The sequence below is a fragment of the Lathamus discolor genome, chromosome 5, assembly GCF_037157495.1.
Source record: "Lathamus discolor isolate bLatDis1 chromosome 5, bLatDis1.hap1, whole genome shotgun sequence".
In the NCBI taxonomy this organism is placed as follows: Eukaryota; Metazoa; Chordata; class Aves; order Psittaciformes; family Psittacidae; genus Lathamus; species Lathamus discolor.
This window is the reverse complement of record NC_088888.1, coordinates 110,350,141-110,362,178: the sequence shown is the minus strand read 5'-3', so window position 1 is coordinate 110,362,178 and position 12,038 is coordinate 110,350,141. Positions and strand designations below refer to the sequence as shown.

Genomic DNA, 12,038 nt, shown 5'->3' with positions numbered 1-12,038 from the left:
ATGTTGGGGTGAGATTTTTTGAAAACTAGTGGATTTAATGCCGTTTAGGGACTTAAGTCTTTGAACGTGCTCCTTATTCTTAAGTTTTCTTTCCAAATGCATCATTAAATGTATTTCAAACTGCAATACTTAGCTGCCTCGAAGTTTCTAACAGGGAAGAGCTTCAAATGCACTTATTTTTATATTAAGATCACAAGCGTTGGCCAGCACTGTCTATTTTGTCTTTTTAGTTCACGTGTGTATGTAAATTCTTCCTGTCCCTGCAGATATTCTCAGATACTCTCTGTACATCCCACAAACTGACCCTTCTCCTTTTAAATATGTTTTTCCATGTCAATTTAGCAAATAATTGATTGGGGGTTATTTTGAGGATGTTCTTTTTTATAGAAGACAGCAGCAGGGCTGCTGCCCTACAAGTGTAAATGTATTGAATACTTTATGCTGTTTAAAAAAAAAAAAAAAAAAGACAAAATAATTCACTGCTCCTTTCTATCTCCACTACTTCTCTCTGCTTTAACTCAGTGTATTGGCTTAAATTTATAGAATCATAGAATCACAAAATGGTTTTGGTTGAAAGGGACCCTAAAGTTCATCCAGTTCCAACCCCCTGCCACAGGCAGGGACACCTTCCGCTAGACCAGGTTGCTCCAAGCCCCATCCAGCCTGGCCTTCAACACTGCCAGGGATGGGGCAGCCACAGCTTCTCTGGGCACCCTGTGCCAGGGCCTCGCCACCCTCACAGGGAAGAACTTCTGCCTAAGAGCTCATCTCAATCTCCCCTCTGTTAGGTTAAAGCCATTCCCCCTTGTCCTGTCCTGTCCCTTCCCTGCCCTTGTCAAAAGCCCCTCTCCAGCTTTCTTGTCAGCCCCTTTAGCCACTGGAAACTGCTCTATGGTCTCCTCAGAGCCTTCTCATCTCCAGGCTGAACAAGCCCAGCTCTCTCAGCCTGTCTCCATAGAAAAGGTGATCATATCTCGGGGCATCTTTGTGGCTTCCTCTGGACTTGCTCCAACAGCTCCACATCCTTACATTTGAGCCACTACAGCTGGACTCAACATTTTCATGTTGGAGAGTGGTGTATGTATATCAATATATCAATATATGGAATATAAAACTTGTTTGGAACAGTAGCAGTAGCTGTTCATGGTAAGGTATAAAGTTACTTTGAAATACTCGTGTACTGATATGAAGTCTAATTAGAGGCAAGATGGATGAAACCTGATTGTTATTGCATTTACAGGCACTTGCTTTTGGCTTAGCAAGGAGAAACTCAGCCAAAGCTGAGGACTCAAGTCCCAGTTGGAACATCATGTGAGGGAGATGTTCAAAGTGTTTCTCCTCTTGTGCAGGAGAGCTGGTGTTACAGCATGCAGATTGCTGAGGGTGAGGTGGGCACGCTCTTCCCTGCCTGTGGTGGGGCTCTTGCACCCACTGCAGTGTGTGGTCTGAATGTAGGGAAGTGGCTCAAGAGCCTGAGGGATTTCCTTGGATAGTGGCTTTGTGAAGGTGGGTGTGTGTAAAGCAGCAGTCCTGCAGGGAACGGCTCTCAAACTGGGAGAGATATTTCCCAGCATGAAGCTCAGTCAGTACAGAAATGCTGAGCCACCTTTGAAGAGGAAAACCAAAGGAGGAGCAGCTGAGGGGTTTTTTTACAACTTGTAAAGGGGTGTTGTTTCTTTAAAGCTTGTTTGTGGTGCTCATACTCACCTCTGTTCACCTGCATGGCCAGAGCTTGCTTGCTTTATCTGCAGAATCAAGATTTCTATTGGGGCAGTACTCAGAGGAAAGTAAAAGGTATCGGCTCTATCCTGGGGAAGGCTGCAGGTCTAGAAAGGTTAATTTGTGTTTTTAATGGTGTATATATCTCTATGGGGCACTTCCTAACTTTAAAAGAGTAGATACCTCATGTTAAAAGTGTCTGAGATACTCATTCCTCTCTCTGCAAAATAAAGATAAATACTTCTTGATCTGCCAAAAGGGACTATGTGGGTTTAATTAACGTTTGCAAAGTGCTCGTGGATAGCATCTTTCATCTGAGAGTCTAAAGGCAAAATATATTCTGGGCATTCTTGCTCAGCTTTGCAATTATTCCTCCAGCTGTCGTGAGCTGTGCCAACAAAAACTACTCTCCTGTCATCAAGGGACTGTTGATGCCTTGTGACTTGTTTAGATTCTGATATTCTCTTCCCCTAAATCCTTCTCCCCCCATGCTTGCTACACAAAATATAGCATGCTCCCCAAACCTGGGGGAAAGCATAAAACCTGTTGTTTTCCACTACATAATATTTGTGTCTCAGGTTGTGTTGTCTTTCCCCCTCTGTCTGTGCCCTTGGTGTAGGGCACACCGTCTTCTTTGGTTTTATTCTTTTTTTTAATATTGCCATAATTGATTAAATCCCAGTCACTCCAGAGAGGCATCCTGGCCTGTGAGCTGTCATCTTTTATTTTAAGGTGGATGTGAACTACTAGATGAATTCCTCCATTCCCTGGGCTCAGGTTCCCCATGGTTCATACTTGAAGCATTTGTGGAGTTAAGACCTAGAGCTTTGTTCTCCCAAATGCTAATTTTATTGCTAACAGTACTTTATGAAGCCTCTTTGTAAAAATCTGTATTACTGAAATCTAGTTTTAAAGGAAGGCTTGTAGGTATATGGCCTTCAACAGAATAATATTAACCTTAACAATTTTGAGATTAAATACTTATGGGTTCAACCCAGGTTGAGGTACAGCCTGACTACAAGACCATAGGCATATCTGTGTAAAAAGGGAAAAGTACCTCAGTTTTACAAATACATCTGCTGTTGTTGATACTTTTTGTGGGACCAGGTCCTTGCACTCTGTGTCATGCTGTCTCCATCTATCCCAACACATACTTGTAGCACCATCATGTAGCTGGTGCTTTGCGGCAGTGGTTGCCCACTGCAAACTTGGGTGGGTTTGTAGGTCGGCTGAGGCTAGACTGCCTACAAGAGAAATACAGACATGGGGAACTGGGGCTTGGGAAAAGTGGGTACCCCTGACCACTCCCACAAGTCTGTTGCTGAGGTAACTGCGGCTATTACTGTTATACTTGTGTATAGTACGCATATGGTGTAATGATATAGGACAAGGGGGAATGGCTTTAACCTGACAGAGGGGAGATTGAGCTGAGCTCTTAGGCAGAAGTGAGGGTGGTGAGGCCCTGGCACAGGGTGCCCAGAGAAGCTGTGGCTGCCCCATCCCTGGCAGTGTTTAAGGCCAGGCTGGATGGGGCTTGAAGCAACCAGGTCTAGTGGAAGGTTCCCTGCCCGTGGCAGGGGTTAGAACTGGATGAGTTTTAGGGTCCCTTCCAACCCAACTATTCTATGATTCTATGATTCATTAGTCCTTACTCAAAAAGCATAGGAGATAAAAAGTTTGTCCTTTTTTTTTTTTTTTTTCTAACTTGAAGGTGCAAAATATCATTTGAAGTCCTGGAATGTTTAAGCTCATCATTATCTGTGGGAATAAAGGCTACAAAGAAATGACTTCAAGAGTAGCTATATACAGTCGCTTTCATCATCCATGTTTGGTAAAGCTACATCTGTTTGCTTTAGCACTTAAACCCTTGCTCCTGTTTGCCCTTTAGATGAAATAGTGCTGTGGGAGAATGAGCTGGAGTCTGTCCCACCACATGCACTTCTATCAGAAAGTGAGCTACTTCATAGTGACAAATTCTTTTTTTTTTTTTTTTTTTTTTTTTTATTGGCAAGGTTTTAAGAGCCAGAAAAATAAAATGCAGTGCTATAACTTGTTTTCTTCTTTAAATTCCGAGTCATACATCACAGAGTACAAGATGTGGTTATTTTCTGCCTGGTGCTTGTGGCTTGAAGGATTCGATGCTCCAAATTGAAATGAATATCCCTGGTTCCCGCTAAGGGTGGGAGGAGTTGTGTGACTTCATGAAGATTTGTGTCCGTTTGTTGGTGTGAACTTCACTGTGGAGATGTCTGACTCCCACATAAAGCATAGCAAGCTGCTTCTCCCCAGAAGAGAATTCTGAATTCTGCCATGTGTGTTGTTGATGTTGTTTTTAAATAATAAATCTTAGACCAGTGCACACACTTTACCCCTTCCAGGAGTCTGTGGTGTTTGTTGGGTGAAGATGCCGGTAGCTGAGATGCAGTCCAGCACTGCCTCCCTGCACTTCGGTCTCTTAAAGGGGATGGAAGATCTTGAAGTGAATGATGACTTAACCAGCAGGTTTGGTTAAAACAAGAAATAAACCCATCTGGGCATACTAATAATCATTTGCTCTTTTAGGGAACTGCTGAGATTTGGACTTATGGCAGCACCTTCCTTGCTGCCCTGGACTGTGTGTCTGTCATGGAGGTGGTGTACTGAGAGGGGTATTCCTGGCGCTGCTCTCAGCCAGGAGAGGCTTTCTAGTTACCTGGTATTTGGAAATTGTTTTGCTTGGCTGTCTGTTTCGTAAGGGTTGGCTTTTCCCTCCTCCAGACTCCTTTTCCCATCGTGATGACTGTCTGTCTTGTTCTTGGTAATGCGTGTATTGGTTGGTTGTGACCAGCAAACCTGGGTGGGGGAATAAAAGGCACTTGGCTTTGAGGAGAGACTTGGAAGAGGGAAATGAAGCCAAATACAGAAACTGCACATGCAGAGTTTGTTTCTGCAACCCTGAGGTCTTATTGCATGCAGTTCTGTGGCATAAAGATCTTCACAGCTGTGGACGAGTTGAGTGAGATGAGCAACTGGGGAAGCTGTCAAGCCATACCGCTGGATCAGGAACCAAACTGCCTCTCCACTGTGCATTATCTTGTGGTTTTATTGCTGAAAAATGGGGCTCCTACTCTGCTCTTAAGGGACTTTTTGATGTTCCAGTAGAGCTTCATCATCTGAAGAAAGCACAGAATTACATCTCTGAAATGGTAATTCTGTTATTTCAAGCACAGCCTTGTGTATCATTGACAGATAATTCCCCTTTCTTAAAATATGGGGAGCCATCATCACATGTTCCTCTCATCTGCTTTTTAGTTGCTCTTAGCTCTGGGGCTTTTCTGTTCCCGGAGCAGAAGAGATTAACAGACAAGTTTAGCATCATTTGTTTCCTTACATATGCCTTAATTACAGCACTTCAGAGGAGAGATTTTTCCCGTCTCTCTATCTTGTTTCATTCATTTCATTGTAGGCCTTTCCATTTGGGCTGGATTTAATTGGTGAGCCGTGTCTCAGGAACCTCAGCTGGTATTTTAGTCAGCCCTCACTTCAAAAGTTGAGCGGAAATCCATTCCTCCTGTTTGACCTTTCTGCTGTCTGCCTGCCCCGGTGACCTTTTTCTTTTTCCTAGCAGACTTGCATTTCCAAAGCTTGGCGAGTTATTCCCCCCCACTGCTGTGTCGTGTTTTCCCTAAAGTGGAGTGACTCATTCAATTCATCCGCTCTAAGCAGTCTCTTTCACTTAACAGAGTTGACGCAGTAAAGTGAACTTGGAAAACAAATTTGTTATTCCTTAATATTTTCAAACTCCCATATCTCCTGGTTTTGTGTACTTTTTTTTTTTTTTTTAAACATAAACCTCCTTATTGAGCTGTTTTGTAAGAGTTTTGTGTCTTGACTTTTGATGGCTGGCTTTTGGGCTGCAGCACTCAAAACTCATGTATAATAGCCTTAAGCATCATGTAATGCTTTCTGTTTCCAGGTTCTGTAAGCCCTAGACAGCTAGACATTCACAGCTCCGTGGAAATAGAGCCATCTGGGAGGTGGAAAGACGATTATCGACTAGAAGAGCAGTATCACACCTCAGTCTGGGAGTTGGGCTGAGATTGCAATGGGCTCTTAGGAAGAGTTGCAGGGAGGTTCATCTGCATATGGATATGCAGGCAAACTAATCTGAATTCAGCTTCTTGGGTTCAATTGTTTGAAGTTTATGAAATTTAGTTCTTACTTGGAATGAAATTTGCCCGAAGGTTTGTCTTAATTTACTTCCAGAATAAATTGAAAGAAGGTCACCTCTGCAAATAGAGGTTTTGTGTTCTTGAACTAATTGGCTTGGATTAATACCCTTTTAGTTAAAATAGAGTAATTTTCCCTGAGCGGCCCTATAGTGAAGTCAGAGCTGGGTTGGGACCTGGGAATTGTTGCTGTTGTCAAAGGGTTTTTGGCTCATTTTTATTAGCGCACCATTTCTATGCCTTTGATGTGGGCGCGCAGGCTGGGTACCACGTGTCTGTATCGCTTACCATGTGTTTGCATGCGGTGAGCTTTCACTGTGCACAGCAAGTCCACCATGTAAGAAAGCTTCCTCGGTACTTTTAGGACATTACAATTTTGGTTTATACTTTTCTTGAAATCTACAATGAGAACATTAATGTTGCTGTGAAATCCAAGGGTTTTAAAGATGCTCCACAAATTGAAAATGGTCTACACTGAAAGCTTGAGCAGCTCATGGCTCTGTTTTCCCATGGAAAATGCTTTTCCCTTGTGGACATAGTAAAGACTGACTAATCTTGCTTAGAACTTGATTCTCAGATTTGAGAGTAAGTCTACTTTAAACCTCTTGAACCTACACGCATAATTCATCCTTCCTGGCAAATGCTCTGTTGTTGGTTTTCCTTGTAAAATCAATAAACGGAGATAAAGAAGAAAAACAAGTGCTAAGATCATTGAGTGAAGGGGAGAGATGGTGCTTTTGCAGGTACTTGGAAGAAATGAAATTTAAGCCATTTTCCTCATCTCAAGCTGCTGTTCTTTTTGTACGTATTGACTTTTAAAATCTTGTTCATTCTCAAGTTCCTGCTAAGAGGGGAACACTTGCACTCGGCTGAACTCTAGCGAATGGCTGTTAGGTAAGTGTGTGAGCAGGAGAGACCTACAATTTCTCTCAAGCACCACAGATCAAATAAAATTTCTCTCTATAAAAGCACCTATACATGCTCTTAATGTTAGACCTCATGTATTTTTATCTTGAGTAGTCATCCTTACTACCTGAATTATGTTACTGCATTTTAATTGTAACCAACCTAGTTTGATTGTGATGACTGTTTAATAAGATGGTATCTTGCATGCCTAATATTTGTATGCACAGCTTTGACTGACATCAGGAATTAGTGTCTCAGCATGGAGACACTAATTCAGCCTATGAGTAAATACATGAAGCTTTGTAGGAGTTGTATGCAGCTATCAGTTGTCACTGACACTACGATAATGCTCTTTTGTCATGAGGATTAAAATTATTAATTTGGGAAGGGAGCAGTATGAAATAATTATTTCACTATCGGATAAAGAATAAATGGGCTTAGTAGACAAGGTTTAATTAGCCTGATAATTTAGTCTGGTGCTGACCTGCTTTTAAACTGTAAATGTTAATATTCTTTCAGTTCTTTTTGTTTAGTTAATAAAGTAAATATAGCTGGAAACTTCTGTACAGGTTTCCTTTTTGCTGAGAACAGACAGAAAGCAAGAGCCACGCCAGCCTACATCCAAGCGAGTCCTGTGAGCCTCTGGAGGAAAGACCTCACTTCTCTGTCCAAGTGCCAGTCGATCTGTGCAACCCAGGCTGCAGGAGCTGCAGAAACACATGGTTCTTCCCTCCTCCCATCTCATGCTCATCTGTAAGCACTTAAAAATACATGGCAAGGATTTGATCTCATGGGTCTGTTGTTTTTCAGTGCTTACAAAAGCTTCTCCAGGGCAGGACAGTGTGGTGTTGGCAGAACTTCCTGCAGGGTGTTCTTCTGTGTCGGTGGCTTAAGGGAGACCCAGTGCTGCAGCACAAAACATTTTGGAAGATGAAGGCTGAGCACAGCAGGTAAGGGGATGGACAATGTGGCAATTCCTAGCACTCCTTCAGTGTTGTGTGCTGGTTTCAGAGCTGTTTGGATATTCAGTTTGCCTTTTAGAACAAAATTTTACCTCCTTAGGAATTCACATCTGTAAGACGCGCTGCATTCAGCCTTCATGTTCCCCTTATTTGGATGGAATTTCTCCTTTAAAGAATATGGGGCTCTCTAGACTGATACAGTGAAAGCAAGTTACTTTGGTTTTTATTCCTCTTTACTGCTACTTCACAGTTTCTGCAGTCTGGAACCACCTCCTTCTTAGAGGATAAATAAAATCAAAAATAGATTTGAGACTTTTCAGTCTTGTGGTGTTCTTCGCAACATCAGGTGCTTATCAGAGATGTGCAGAGTGGAACAGGTATCTCTGATGGTAAAGTTAAGGCCACCAGCTTTTGTCTGCATGGCCCGTGTGTGTTGATTGCTTGAGGCGTTGCAAATTCCAAAGTTAAGTGAAATTACCAGGAAATAACAATTAGTTAGGTCAGCTAAATGTCTGAGCTGCCTTTTGTGTATATTCATTTCTTGTTACACCCCTGCTTCAGAAAGAGTAAACTGCTGTATGTGTGATGTGGGCAGCACTTCTTGTACATAAATACCTTTGGAATTGACATATAAATATGTGTGGGAGGGAACTGTTGTGAATAGCTTTGTATGGGGTAAAGTACCTGTGCATAATTTTCGTGGGGTGTTATATGCAGATGTTCAGCCTTTTCTGTTTAATTGACCCTGGTGATGACCTGTGGAGACATTAAGATTTCATAGAATCACAGAATGGTTTGGGCTGGAAGGGACCTTAAAGCTCATCCAGTTCCAGCCCCCTGCCATGGGCAGCAACACCTTCCGCTAGACCAGATTGCACAAAGCCCCATCCAACCTGACCTTGAACTGCCAGGGATGGGGCAGCCACAGCTTCTCTGGGCAACCTGTGCCAGGGTCTCACCACCCTCACAGGGAAGAACTTCTGCCTAAAAACATTCCCCTTTGTTATGTCCCTACAGGCCCTTGTCAAAAGCCCCTCTTCCAGCTTTCTTGTCAGCCCCTTCAGGCACTGGAAACTGCTCTAAGGTCTCCCTGGAGCCTTCTTTTCTGCAAGCTGAACAAGCCCATTCCTCTCAGCCTGTCTCCATAGCAGGGGTGCTCCAGCTCTTGGAGCATCTTCATGGCCTCCTCTGGACTCCTTCCAACAGCTCCACGTCCTTTGTATGTTGGGGGCCCCAGAGCTGGATGCAGGACTGCAGGGGAGGGTCTCACCAGAGCGGAGCAGAGGGGGAGAATCCCCTCCCTCAGCCTGCTGGTCACGCTGCTGGTGATGCAGCCCAGGACACGGTTGGTTTCTGGGCTCAAGCGCACACTGCTGGGTCATGGTGAGCTTCTCATTGACGAACAACCCCAAGTCCTTCTCCTCAGGGCTGCTCTCAATCCATTCTCCATCCAGCCTGTATTTGTGCTTGTTGTGTTTGTAGCAAAAGATGTGGTTGTGTGGAAGTCAAAGCACGAAGGTTAAACTTACTTATTGGGAATTGCAGTTGCTTTGCCTGGCTAAATTTTGGATCCAGGTTTGCTGTCTCAGTTTGAGCAAAGATGAAGCTTACATTTCAGGCCATGCTAGTTCCTGCCTTACTTAACCCAATTGCTTCTGCTGAAATGTTTCCATCATGTCACATTTCCCAAGCTGTGGTTCTCTTCCATGAAAGGGAAATTTCTTTGGAAAAGTTTGCCTTGTACAAAGTGTGTGGTGCAAACTGAGAGAAGACACGGAGCTCCCCGTGTTGTATGAAATGGAGGGACTTTAATTGAAGACAGCAATGCTTTGCGTTAATGGCATGCAGCTGCTTGTCATTGCACATCGTTGTGGCACATTGAAGCAGTTGGATGCCAAACATCATAAAAGACGCAGGTCTTCAAGAGAATGAGGGGAATGGAGGCTGTCAACAACTCTGAGTGTTTATTCAGATGTGCGCACTGTCTGTAGTGCTCTTGCTCCCTAATGATGGCCCTGTCTGTGATTCTGGGATGAATCAGAACAGCTCACTGTGGGACAGGATTTGGAAGAACCCAGGTCTGAGTGACTGAAACTCTCAGGGGCTCCAGCTATCTGCCTTGGAGTGATCCCCACGAGCCACCTAGGCCACGTCTTGCTGGCGCTCCGAACAGCAAATCTGCCGAAGAATGGGCTACTGTGCATGAAGCCTGAACAAATGGTTCATTTGCATGGTTAGTTCATGTGTTTGCAAAGTCTGTTTCATGCTATAAAGTGCTAAGCTTCATCTCTGATGAGCAGGTGTTTGGCAAGGAAAGAGACATCACACCATCAGCTGGGATGAGGAGGAATCTGCTACAGGAGATTTGATTCAGAAGCTGTGGCTGGTGTTCAGGAAACTTACTTGAATACTTTTCTGAAGTTCTTTGCTCACAAATGAAACAAGAGAACCTGCTGAGCTGGGAGTCTTGTGCTTATAAATGGTGCTGGGCAGCAGGATCTGCTTCTAGGAAGAGGTTGGTGATATGGTTAATTGGGCAAGTCTGAGGAAGGGTTGAGTCCTGGGTCCTCTCAGCTTTGTGTCATTGCTGCCTTGCAAATTAATCAGTGTTTCCTTGGCTCCTCATTATTACAGAGTTATCGTTAGCCTTTTGCTCTTCGCAAAGTCTACTTTAGTACTGAACTCTTGAGCATGACTCAAAATAAAGCCGCAAGTAAAAATTTGCCTCAAAGGAAAGCCGTAACTTCAGACCTCATATGCTGCTGTGAAGGGGCTGTTGGGCTTTGCAGTGATTTAGGCTTGTCCTGGAAAACCTGCTTGTGTACAACATGCTTCTGAGTTAGCAGATGGCCTAGGCTCTTTTGCTCTCAATCAAAACTGTCCTGTTTTTCCCAGCTTTATTCTGCCTCCACATCTGTATTGCTTGAGTGGTGGCTCTGGCTCCAGGTCTGCTGAGGCTGTAGGTCCATGTAATGTCGCTTGCTGTGCAGGCTGTTTAGCATTCCCATGTACTTGCATGTGGGTTTTTGTTTGGATTGGCGAGCATGAATGATCATTTTTTAAGCCCTCCTGCAGATTTGAAAACTTTCATCTTGAAAAAAATGAAGTCTGTCTGCCCTTTCATCCTGGAAAGAATGCAGGGAGGTTTTAACATTAGGGAGATACTGGACAAAAGATGCTATTGGAAGGCAAAGGTGCAAAGTGGGATTTCTTGAATGCAACCCCTTGCTCTGACTCTGCCTTCACAGAACACAGTGGCAAAACCAGCAATTATTTATGTGGAAGCTGGAATGGTCTCAGAAGGTCTCACTCATGCTGTATTCTTTATCGTGCATTTTCCAGCAAGATTCTGGAGCTGCGGGAGCTGTGTACAGCAGCAGCTCAGGAGATGGGGTTGCTGGCTGGTTGTGCGGCCCTTTTGTAGGGATAAGTAGGTCAGTGTTACCAAGTGGTACTCGTGACACTTCACCCTGAAAGCAAAGCAGAGCTGCTGGACTCTTTTCTGGCCACTTGCTTTATTCGGTGTTACGTGTTTTGCCTTCAAACTGGCACATGATGATTTAAATCTGTGCAACACGTTGCTGTGGCACTGCCTTTCTTCCAGGGGTCTGAGCTGTTAATCCTGTACATGCCGATTAACTAATTAGATCGTGGTGCTGTTGGTGAGTATAGATATGCAGAAAGAGGTGGGAGAGGATGCAAAAGAGGGGTTCCTATTTCTGCCGCAACATTTCTTTGCGGATTGTATCCCTACCCATGGCAGGGGGTTGGAACTACATGATATTTAAGCTCCTTCCAACTCAAAACATCTTGTGATTCTGTTACTACCCCACGATGCTTTTCTGGTGTTGGAGCTATTCTGAGCAGTTAAAATATCTTCTCTCAACAAATTGCAGTTGATGTAGTGCAAGAATTTTGACCTGGAGGGTATACCATTAATAAGTGTTAGCCCTCTTTTTGAGTACCTCAGAGCATTTTACAAAGAACCACCCCTGCTTTGCCCCCTGCAAAGGGGCAAAAGATCTCGGGTACTAGAATACATTTGCTTCCAAACCAACCTCAAACTTCAGAGCTACGTGAATGAAGGGTCAGAAATAAGCACCTTTTTTCTCCTTCCTTTTATTGTTTTATTGTGTTTAACTGTAGGGGTTCTGCCCCCATATTTATTTACTTCTTTATTTTTAAAAGCTTGATGTTTGAGTCAGATTGAAGTCATGGGGCCAGAAGGGCTTCACTAAGAGTT

General features: G+C 43.7%; 1 long non-coding RNA gene across 1 annotated transcript in view; it reads left to right on the top strand.

Annotated features, from left to right (window-relative positions):
* The window catches only part of LOC136015669 (uncharacterized), a 45,044-nt gene extending 37,462 nt beyond the window's left edge, over window positions 1-7,582 (top strand). The window contains exon 3 of the long non-coding RNA XR_010613298.1: window positions 7,403-7,582. This is a non-coding gene — a long non-coding RNA (uncharacterized LOC136015669). The remainder of the gene's footprint in view (window positions 1-7,402) is intronic.
* Window positions 7,583-12,038: the final 4,456 nt, after the last annotated feature.